At 36.3% G+C, this 12529-nt stretch overlaps 1 non-coding gene across 1 annotated transcript; it reads right to left on the bottom strand.

Annotated features, from left to right (window-relative positions):
- Positions 1-994: 994 nt before the first annotated feature.
- LOC132272036 (small nucleolar RNA R71) lies at positions 995-1100 on the bottom strand. The gene has a single exon (XR_009469956.1). It is a non-coding gene; the product is annotated as a small nucleolar RNA R71 (small nucleolar RNA).
- Positions 1101-12529: the final 11429 nt, after the last annotated feature.

Raw genomic sequence — 12529 nt, 5'->3', positions numbered from 1 at the left:
GTTTAATATTTCAGTTTACTTTTAGTTTGTTTTTAATTGTGACAACCAACAAACTTTCCAACCAAGTTACCTATAAACCATAAAATGAAATTAAAGATTGAAATAAATCTTATGTCCCTGTGGGTTCGACATCTCTTTTTACAGCACTATTCTACACGGAATCGTCCTATTGCGAGTGGTAAAATTAAACACGATTAAATTTTTGGCGCCGTTGCCGGGGAGATTAGTTTTTAATTAGTTTATATTGGTTTACCAGTCTTCGGACTTTTTGATATCTCACCTTAATTCTTTTTCTTTTCGGGTACAAATTAGCAGTGAGGACAAATACGCTTAAGGGATAAAAAGTTTCAGTTTATTAAAACTTTTATGAGTTTTTACTGTTTTTCTTGTTACTTAGAATCTTTATTTTTGTCACTATTTAGGGTTAGTGGAATGAATGCATGTTAACTCGCCAATTTAGGTCAAAACCTTTAGTGCATGATCCTGAAATAGAGAGAACTTTGAGTCACTTAAGAAAACTTAAAAAGCATTTGAATAATATAGATAGTTCCTCTAATAACATGGCTAAACAACGTAATGCACCAGGTAATAATGGTAATGGTAATGGAGAACGGGGTCCACCTGTTCCTCCACAACAACAATTGAGGGACCATTTCATTCCTACCACATATACTTTCCCTTCGTGTTTTTTTTTTTCCGGATGCTGATGCAACCCATTTTGAGATCAAGCATGCTATGATCCACATGCTTCCTACCTTCCATGGGTATGCAACAGAGGATCCTTATAAGCATTTGGATGTGTTTTTGGAATTGTGTTCAACTACCAAGTTGACCACTCTTACCAATAATTCATTCAGAATGCGTCTTTTGCAATTCTCTCTCAAGGACAAAGCAAGAACTTGGTTGCAGTCCCTTCTAACAAATTCCATATCTACATGGGACATGTTGTAACAGGAGTTCTTGAAGAAATACTACACTATGGGTAAAACCACACAAATGAGAATAGAAATCATGGCATTTTCCCAAATCCCGGGAGAACAGTTCCATGATGCATGGGAGAGATATAATGATTTTCTAAGAAAGTGTCCACACCATGATATTGCTCAATGGCACTTAATACAGATTTTATATGATAGTCTTATAGATTCTTATAGAAATATGGTAGATGCATCCAGTAATGGAGTTTTTTTGCGTAAGAGTCCAGCTGACGCTTGGGAACTATTTGAGGCCTTAAGTGAAAATTTAATGCAACATGCTACTTCCTCTAGGTTTAGGTCTATACTTGGAATCCATAAGGTTAAAAATCTTTATGAAGTTGAGAAATCTAAAGAGCTGTCCACTCAAATAGAGGTGTTAAATCAAAAGTTTGACAAAGTTTTATCAACTGTCAGTGCTCTTAGTTCGATTCAGCACTCCTTTTTGCCAAAGGAGGTGTGTTCGATCTGTGCAAATCTATCACACTTTGCTGATACTTGTCCTTTTAGGGGACAATTTTCTGAAAATCATCAAGAGCAAGCCAATGCAGTATTCTCTAGTCAGGGGTACAGTCCATATTCCAACACCTATAACCCTGGTTGGAGAGATAATCCCAATCTATCATGGCAGAATCAGAGCCAAGGCAATGCTGTTCCCCAATCTCAGGGACAGTACCAAAATTCATCCAATCTTTTGCCCCAAAATAATCATTGTAATCAATCTTCTATATATCTTCCAGCACAACTTCGGAATCAAGCTACTCCAGCTCCTCTACCTACTCCTCCTAAGTATTAATCTGTTTTTGAAGAATAAGTAATGAGTACTCTTGCTGAAGTTAAAGCAAACACCTAACTTCTTCATACTCATTCTCAAGCCATAACCAAGCTAGAGGCACAAGTTGGGCAAATTGCGAGTACTCTATCTCGTAGAGAGAAAGGAAAACTGCATAGTCAGCCAGTGGCTAACCCAAAAGGGCAAATTTACATGATTAATAATACTAATCCTTCAAGTATTCATTATGAGCAAGTTCAGGCCATCACCACTTTGAGGAGTGAAAAAATCATTGATAATCAAGTTGAGGAAAAAGGGGAAGACATAGAGAGGCATATGATTCCCATCATTCCACATCCACATTCTATAGATGTTCCCCCAAATTCTATTCCACAATCCACAACAGGAGTTAAAGGTGGAGTCACTTCTCCATTTGCTCCCAAACTTGAGACAGCTTATGAGCTAAAATCACCTTATCTTGAACATCTCAAGGAACCCTCTTACTTTAGTAAGCAAGGGGAAAAAATTCAAGACATGATGGAGGTCTTCAAACAAGTTAAAGTTAATATTCCTCTCCTTAAAGCTGTCAAACAAATCCCAGCCTATGCCAAATTTCTAAAAGACTTGTGCACCCAAAAGAGAAAATAAAAAAGCTAAGTCTCTAAAAAAATCTATCTCATTGAGTAGGTTAGTGCAATCATTCAGTATAGCGCTCCTCCTAAGTTTAAAGATCCTGGTGCTCCTACCATATTTTGTATCATTGGAAACAATATGATAGACATAGTACTTCTTGATCTTGGAGCGAGTGTTAATCTTCTTTCTTACTCGGTGTATGAGAAATTAGGTTTGGGAGAGCTTAAACCCACGTCAATAGTGTTACAACTTGCTAATTGATCTATCAAGCAACCATGTGGGATCATTGAAGATGTTCTCATTAAAGTGGACAAGTTTTATTTTTCGGTTGACTTTTTTGTCCTAGATACAGAACCTGTCTATGATCCCAATCGATGTACTCCTGTGATCCTTGGTCATCCATTACTAGCTACAGCAAATACCAACATTAACTGTAGGACTGGGGCTATGGATATTTCTTTTGGGAACATAAAGCTCAAATTAAACATCTTCAATGCCCCTCTATATTCCTCAAAGAAAGATGAATACTTCTTTCTTGATGTCATTGATGAAGATTTAGTCACCATCTTTCCAACAAAAGATCCTCCTCCTTTGATTTCGAGTCCTCCTTGTCCTTCTTGTGAGTCTTCTCACAAACTTGAGCCTAAGCTACCACCGGATAAGCTTGAGTATTCTTTCATGGGTCTTGATGTAACCACCTTGGTTCATCCTATTTTGAATTTCAAAATCACCCATAGGACTGGTTTTGGGATGAGGGAGGCATTTGAATTGTGGGATTCAGGCTAAGGAGTGGTGTACAGTCGAGCTAGCGATGTTAAACTTAGTATGCTGTCGCGCTATCGACGTTAAACTTAGTATTTGTATGTTTGTACCATAGTTTATTCTATTCTTTACAGTTTTTCTAGGTTTTTAGTTAATTTGTGTATTTTTCTTTTATTTTTAGATTAGATTGTTATGCTTTAAAAAAAAAAAAATTTACAAAAATAAAACAATTTCTTGTTTCTTGACTCTACATGTTTGATTTTGTGAGGTGATTACATATTCTTTCATTCTTTGTTCACTCTCACATGGTGGTGTCTAGTTGCTTTCCTTGACAGGTTTTTGCATTCAAGTTTGGGGGCACCACCTAGCTTGACATTTGCCTATGCTATGGACGGTTTACTTTGACATTCCTCGCTCCTATGGTAATATTGTTCTAACCCTTTATCTAGTTTTGTTCTCATTGCACATTGAGGACACTGTGCAGTTCAAGTTTGGGGGTAAGGTAATATAATTTCAAGTTTGGTTTGGTGATAAATTTTTGGATTTTTAATTTTTATTTTTGAAATTTGCAATTTGCATGATAAAGTTGAGAGCATGTGATATAGCATAAGTTTGAGTCTGTTGATTGTTATATACTCCATTTGCATTCTGATATTGGTTAGATATGGTTCGTATGCTAAAATATTGTGAACAAGGATTCTTGAAAATTTTAAAATTGATTGATGGTTTGTGGTCCACTCTATTAGGATGATCCTTGTTTAATGAAATTAATCGCTGGAATACTACACTTTGCACATATTCACACTTGCATGAATTATGTGGGGTAAATTTTAGAAGTCTTGTTTTGTTTCAAGTTAAATTGAGATGAACAGATGGATTTGATGATTTTGATAACCAAGGCATATAAAAAAAAAAAATAGAAAAGTTTGGTATGTATGCAATAAAGAAAAAAAATTCTTCACCAATGTGAATGAAAAGAAAAAAAAGAAGTAGAAAAGGATCAAGTTCCGGTTCTGTACTTAGATTGCTTGAGTGATTAAGTCTTTTGGGGTATGTTTTGACACCAAATGCCCTAAGATCATCTAGTCTGGGAGTCGTTGGCTGAAAGCTTGTTACATAAGGAGTTTAGGTTGCCTAGATTACTTGAACAATTAAGTCCTGATGGGTGCTTTATCACTTAATGCCCTAAGACCATCTGGTCTGGGAGTCATTGGCTGAAAGTTCGTTACAAGTGTAATTTAGAAAGCTTAATAGACCTGAGCATTGCACAGAATCCTTTTTGAAAAAATGTATACCTTGAAAAAAAAAAATAATAAATGCATTGGGAGTTGGAATTTGAAAAGTTTGCCTGTGAAAGGAGGAATAGCTAGGAATAAATGCAAGTATGGATAGTAAGCCACACGTTGAATTGTAGGGTCACTTTCAAAAAGTGTTTTGGAGGTTAAGATATTTGAATGACGGATTAAACTTACATATGGGGACCATAGCTGTTAAATTGAAATTAGAAGTTGAAATTTTTCCTGATTACATAATTGGTTGTAATTGTTATATTTAACTGATTGATGAGTTGAAGGATAATATGATTTGAAAAAGGACTTGAATAAGCTTACCGTGTAACTAAGGCACTGATTTGAGAAGTTTGTGGGTATCTTCAGTGGAACTCGTCCACTAAGGGTAACCTAGGGGTTTAAAGGCTTGTTGCATAGGCTAAATGCAACCGTGATTCCCACGAAAGCGGCTTTTTAGTTCTGTATTGCTAAGGGACTAGCAATATGTAAGTTTGGGGGTATGATAAGCGTTGAATATATGCATATTCGAGCCCCTAAATATACGTATGTTAAGGCTTAAATTGATACTTCTATCCATAGTTAGACTAATTTATGTTTAATGTGTGTTTACAGGTACTTTCCCAGAGAAATGGTTAAAACTGAGACTTTATGATGATATCGAAGCTTACAGAGTTGTTGCCTGTCATTCAGAGCAAGCCGAGAGCTTAAATGGTGAAGTTTGAAGAAATTCAAACCCCAGAGCTCGAGCCCAAGTGTTGAGGCTCGAGCATCACAACACAGAAAAAGAAAAGTCAATAAGGCATTAAAGCTCGAGCCTTGTACCCTGGTGCTCGAGACCTAACTTAGGGTGCTCGAGCCTTACTTAAGGGTGATCGAGCCTTGACCCTTAAGCTCGAGCATGAGGTGTCAAAAGTTGAAGAGTCGATTTTAATTGAAAGGCTATGCTCCCAAGTCTCGTGCCTCACCTTCAGGATCGAGCACTATCCACTGAAGCTCGAGCCTGGAGTCCCAAATGCTTGAGCCTGGTACCTAGTGCTCGAGTCCATGAAGCTTGGATCGAGTAATGTTAAAAGATTTCAATCCCAAAATATTCTAAGTGTTGAAGAAAAAGAAGCTTCGAAAAATAGTTGAAGAAAATTGGCTAAGTGTCAAAGTGAATATGGAGCACCAATTCTTGAAGCTTGAGCATCAATCTAAAGAAGCTCGAGCTTTGTTCCTAAAGCTCAAGCCTGAATCTTAAAGCTCGAGCCTTTGTTCCTAAAGCTCGAGCCTTCTGTGATATGTCAGATTTAAAGTACGGGATTGCTCTTTTTATCAGCCGTATCTCATCCCAAATGGGCCAAAAGACCTAAAAACCCACAAGATCATTATTGTCTTCTATAAAAGAAGGTGTAAGCCTTGATAGAAGAGGTCCAAAATTTTAAGTTCCTTTTACGGTGTTATTCAGAAGGCTGGTAGCGTGATGACTTTTAGGGTTCCTACAACCTTGAAAGTGAAGATCCTGAGAAGAGAAGTGTCGTCCGTGATGATGGAGACAACTCCAACACAGATGACATCCGACATCGTCATGAGTAGCTAATCACTCTCTTAGGGTACTGATGTAACCCAATATGATATTATGGTTTGATTGTTTTAACTCTGAGATTATTTTAATATATATTGTTTTCTTGATTATATGACTATGAACAATTGAGACAACTCAATTGGTTTTCATGCTTTAGTAGATTATAAACTGTTATTCCATTGTCTTAGATGTAATGGTTTATTGTCTATTCTCAACTTATCTTGTTGTGCGGTATCTGACAGAGCCCTGCCGGACACAAGAATATAGGTCATATAATAGTATTCTAACGTTTTTTGCAAAAGAATGTTTTCATAGTCTATGCTTAGGAAAGGTGGATTGTTTATATAGTAGTTAAAGTAGGTAGGTGGATAGTTCGCACTAACTGCAGATAGGTTATAGTTAACTGAATTTTGTAAAACATTTTTCTTTAAAATCCAAGTTAAACAAATGTTATTAAGTTCAATTCATTTGAAAACATAATTGGTTAAAATCCCAAAATTGATTCGATTGATCGTATATGATGATTGTGGTGAAGTCAAAGCCCTAAGATTTTCTTTCTCTAATTACTTAGTTTAATATTTTAGTTTACTTTTAGTTTGTTTTTAATCGTGACAACCAACAAACTTTCCAACCAAGTTACCTGTAAACCATAAAACGAAATTAAAGACTGAAATAAATCTCATCTCCCTGTGGGTTCGACATCTCTTTCTATAGCACTATTCTATCGTCCTATTGCGAGTGGTAAAATTAAACACGATCACATATCATGGAAGATTGAATTCATTGCCCTTTGATAAGTAGCCCCTACATTCTTTAGGCCGAATAGCATTACAATCCACTCAAAAGTACCAATTGACCCAGGACATCTAAAAGCTGTTTTAGGAATATCCTCTTTGACTATATAGATTTGATTATAACCTGAATGGCTATCCATAAAAGACAATATTTCATGCTTAGCAGCCGAATCAATAAGTTAATCAGCCACTGGCATTGGATATTCATCTTTTGGAGTGGCATTATTTAAATTGCGAAAATCTACACAAATTCTAAGTTTGCCATTCTTCTTTATTATAGGAACAACATTAGATAACCATTCAACATACCTAACCGTTCAGATAAATCCCGCCTTAAGGAGTCTTTCAAGGACATCACTTCCAAGGACATCCTCCTTGGTGGTTGTTTATAAGGCTGAAAATCTTTCTTGATAGGCAATCTGTGTTCTACTAACTCCCGTGATAGGCCAGGCATCTCTTCATAACTCCAAGCAAAGCAATCCTTATATTCCTTTAATAATTTGATCAAATCGGCCTAGAAATTAGGCTCAAGCAAACTACTAACAAGTAATGGCCGATGATCTTTTTCAGTACCAACATTAATTTCAAATAAAGGATCTTGAACCTCAGATTTATTATCTTCTAACCTGGAAGTGGCTGACTTCAGATCTTCAATTTGGATTGCATCCAACTTTTCAAAACCTTCTTCAACTATATCGACCGACACGGCCGATACCTCTTCATATAACTGTTCTTCTTTGGCCAATCTCTTTTCAGCCAAATATGTTTTTAGTCTTATGCAAGCGGCCCTGAAAGCTTGCCGCTTCTTTTCTTCTTTATTTATGTGATCCATCAGAAACATCTTCAATTTCTTTGATGGTCGACCTGAAAATATCAATTTTCGGCCGAACTACTTCTGTCAATAGCTCTTCAATATCAGTACTTACCAGGTTTTTCTTCATTGTTGCTGCTGCTGGTTGACCTATCCTATTAATGCCTACAAATTTGATAGGTACAATAGTTTCATCATAAAGTGCAGCCTCGACCGAATACACCCTGGCTATAAAGGGTTTATTATCGGCCTCAACAATTTTTACCTCATTTCCATCCCAAAAAATCAACATTTGGTGCAATGTTGATGGGAAACATATATTAGGGTGAATCCAATCTTGGCCTAAAAGGAGATTATAGGCCACGATTGAGTTAATGATAAAGAAGGCCGTAAAGGATGTTTTGCCACCAATAGTAATTTTTAAAGCAGAATACCTTTGGTATTACTAGATCCTCCATTAAAACCATTGATGGCCACGTCGGTTGGAACCACATCATCCATGGTTTTACCCAATTTCTTCAAAGTACTTACTGGAATGACATTTAGCATTGAACCATTGTCAACCAATACCCTATTGATTGGCTGACCTTCAACCCATACTTTAACATACAATGGCCTCAACTATTATGTGATGGCTAGAGGTGGTTTTTCAAAGATGATTTTATCGGACTTAGTTGGTTGGCCTTTAGAGGCCAATCCTACCCCGGCCGATGAGCTCTTCAAGTCATTCTTGATTTATGATGATTCAGCCTTCTCTTTAAGTTTGGCTGACTTAACATCCCTGTTCACCATTGGCTCTATCCATGCTTTAAAGATAGAAGGTAAAACAAATACCATGTTACAATTTACCTCATCCGAAAGGGAACCAAAATGAATTCTGTACTTGGTCGCATGCTTTGGTTCTTGATTTGGCTGGTCATTGATGAGCGCTGAAAAGTACACTTTTAAACCCCTTAAGCTTGAGTATTCTAGGACCTTTATCTATCTTATTTACCCGTTTTAGTACTTATTTGTGTTTTTGTCTATTTTAGGTCAATAATGTTTACATGGGCTAAAAATGGTTTCTTAAGGCCTTTTTGGAGTCAAACTAAGTCTTGGAGAGGATTCAGAGCAAAAGGAGGCTGATTTGGAGCAAAAAGAGGCTGATCCTAAAAAGCTGCCAAGTGAGATCGATCATGAGATCGATCAGAAAAGTGAGATCGATCAAAGTTGGATCGATCGAAAATCAAAGTTGGATCGATTAAACTTTTGCTGAAAGTTGGATCGATAGAAAATTAAAGTTGGATCGATCGAACATAGCTGGCAGCGAGCTGTCTTATTCTGTGCGCGCATAAAAGTCCACCTATCACATAGTATGGGATTAGATATTTTTGGGGCTATATTCCTGACTTAGTGACTAAGAAAAAGACCTTCTATATAAAGGGAAGTGACCCATTTGTAAAGGAGCTTTTTTTATCTTTTTATTTTTACATTATATTTTATATTTATCTCTCTAGCAAGGTTAGAGATTAGGGTTAAAAGAAAAGAGGGAAGTGGAGGCACATCTCAAGATCCATCTTTAGACCACTCTCTCTCTCCATCTCTAGAGCATTAAAGAAGAAGAGGAAGAAGAAGATGGAGACATATTTAGAGCTTGATTCCATGACCACATCCACCTCTTCCATGATTGGCTAGATCTACACTTAGGGCTTGGATGAGACCTAAGTCTTGTGTAATCTAAACCCTTGTATTTCTATTTTTGGGGATTTATATATATTGTTGTGATTAGTATTCTAGCCTTGTGAATTTAATGAATCTTGGTATATTTCTATGATTTCTATTGTTTAATTCTTCCTATTAATTCTCTAGTTTATTTACATGTCTATGTGTGATTAAGTTGGGAATTATTTCTTACATGATTCATATGGATTAATTCTTTTTATTGATTCTCTATTTGATTACATGTTGTCTTATGTGTGATTATTTAGGAATTAATCTCTACACTAGATTCTCTATATTGGTTGCATGTCTATGTGTGATTAATTAAGGATTTAGTGATGGCTAAGCATGGGTTTTCATTGAATGTGTTTGTCAATTAATTTGATGGTTTATACTTATGCTTAATGGGCTATTCTACAATTTAATTCATACTTGTAGGTAGATAGACAATCTATGCTTGCTTAGATATTCCATGGCTTATTATTACAAATTCGATGATTCTCTAGATTGATGTGTGCTACAATTGTTGCTACTTAGATGGGTCATGCTTAAAATTGATGGGTTGTGCTACACTTAGTTTAGGTAGACAATTCATACATAAATTAGATGGTCCGTGCTTAATATTGCAAATTCCATGATTCTCTAGATTGATGTGTGTTACAATTGTTGTTACTTAGATGGGTTATGCCTAAAATTGATGGGTTGTGCTACACTTAGTTTAGGTAGACAATTCATACATAAATTAGATGGTCCATGCTTAATATTGTAATTGGTAGTCGCATTTTGTTCACAACAATGTATTCCCCATTAATGGAAAGCAAGTGGTTAATTACATGAGCTTAGTGGTGATTCCAACACCCTGAGTCCTCTCTTCATATCTCTTAATTCCCTATCTCAACTTAGTTTATTTTAATTGTATTTTAATTTCCTTACATCTTAGTTTAATCAAACCAATCTCTATCTTTTGCAATCATTTGGTACGCTAGAGTTGAAGTTGAATTCCAACACGTATAATCCCTTGGGACAATCCCTACTCACTCTTGCTACTTTAGTAGTAGTGTTGGTAGTGGTTTTTATAAATTTAAACTTTATCTAAAAGGCTTTTCTTGAACCGCTAATTCACTACATTAATTTGGTGTATACAAGCGGCCTCGTCAAATTTTGGCGCCTTTGCCAGGGAGTAGGCAATGTCATATTTGTGGAATTCATTAGGAATTAGTACTCTTTTGATTGTGTCTTTACTTTATTTTTATTTTTCTTTAGGTTACTTATTGTGTTTGTTCATCTTTGACAAGGGGCATTGAGCTAGTAGGCAAGCAAATGGGCATCCAAGCAAAGGAGCTAAGCAAGCAAGGAAAAATGCTAAAAATTTTAAAAAAATTGCTAAGCTAAGCTTTAAATTTGGAGTTGAAGTGCTAAAGGACCTTTGTGAACTTTTTCTTACTTAATCCATTAATTAAATCGTCGGCCCGCGTGGAGGCTAGTTTTTAAATTTCTTAAATAAATCGTGAGCCCGCGTGGAGGCAATTTACTTTTCTTTGCATTGTTATTGAAGCATGGGAGTATTGGAACATTGTATGTGGAGGAAGTTTGTTGATTGTTGATTTGTTGTGAAGGAGGAGTGCTTGCTTATTTTGTGGTGATTTGTGTGTCATTTGTAAGCTTGTATAAATCTTGTTATATCATACTTTCTAGGCATTCACATAGAAAATCTAGAGGGTAATCTTGGCTACTTAGGCCCACGCTTCATGCAAAACCTACCTTTTAATCAACATGATCCCGGAGTTAAAACTCCAATTCCTCTAATGGTCCTTCGAGATCATTATAATCTTCATGTATACCATGCACCTACTTGTATTGTGTTGCCTAATTTTGAGGCTAATCAATATGAAATCAAGCCCGAGACCATTCACCACTCTTTTATGGCTTGGTTGAAGAGGAACCATATAGGCATCTTAATGAATTTCTTGAACTATGTTCCACCGTAAGGTACATGGATGTCCCAGAGGAAGTTCTTAAATTACTCCTCTTCCCTTTCACACTTAAAAATAAAGCAAAGCATTGGTTCAACACTTTATGGGTAAATTTAATAACATCTTGGGCACAAATGCAAAATGAGTTTTAAAAAAAATTTTACCCCGTAAGTTTGACCAATGTAATGTGCGCTTCAATTAGAGATCTTTCTCAAAGGGAAGGAGAGTTGTTGCATGAGGCTTGGGAGAGATTGAATGACTTGCTAAGAAAGTGTCCAAACCATGGTATTCCAAAATGGCAAGTTGTCCAATACTTCTATGAAAGCCTATCCGACATGCAAAAGGACATAGTTGATACCTCATGTGGAGGTTTATATTTTAGAAAACATGAAGACGACATTTGGCACCTCTTTGAAAAAATGAGTGAAAAATCTTTGCACAAATATTACACTTCTCGGCTTGATCATGGTTTTATTAAAAAGGAGAAAAGTGTAACAATGTGTCAAATTGAAAATTCAAGGGAAATTGTAGCCGAGGTTAAAACTCTTTCTCAAAAACTTGATCAATTCTTGTTGAATCAAAAACCGGCTATCAATGCATCTCCTATTCATCATATAACTCATCTTTGTGAGCCTTGCATGACATTTTCAAGTGTTTTGCATACTACTTTCAATTGTCCCCATGGACATGTTGTTAATGAACACTTTGAACATGTTAATGCCACATGTGCTCACCCTTATTCAAAAGCATATGTTCCATTGTGGAATGAAATCCCTTATCAAGCTAAAAATCTTCAAAGAAAATACATTCCACCTCATAAAAGAAATGGAGGTTCTCAAGGGTTCATCTCTTCTTCTTTCCATCATCAAAGAATGAATGACTTCTCACATCCTCAAATGTATGATTCCCAAATTGGCCTTCATTATCCTCAAGTATCTTCTAGTAATTCCATATTTGAAGACAAGGTTGTGATGGCCTTGGGTGGCTTAGAAAAGGATACCAACTTGTTACATTCCCACTCTCAATCTATATCAAAGCTTGAATCCCAAATTAGGACCATAGCTAATGCATTGAATGCAAGAGAAATTGGGAAATTGCCTAGTCAACCCGAGAGGAATCCGAAGGCCCAATTTTGTGTGGAAGCAAACCCTACATCGGGGTATTCTTCCCAAGCTCAAGCGCAAGCCATCACCACCTTGAGAAGTGGTAAGCAAGTGGACAATAGGGTTGAACTACCAAAGGAAGATAGTGAACCGGTG

The sequence above is a fragment of the Cornus florida genome, unplaced genomic scaffold, assembly GCF_030987335.1.
Source record: "Cornus florida cultivar Cherokee Brave unplaced genomic scaffold, ASM3098733v1 CherokeeBrave_3.0.0_Hap2_Chr08, whole genome shotgun sequence".
NCBI lineage: Eukaryota > Viridiplantae > Streptophyta > Magnoliopsida > Cornales > Cornaceae > Cornus > Cornus florida.
Note: the sequence above shows the minus strand (reverse complement) of the source record. Positions and strands in the feature narration are given on the sequence as shown.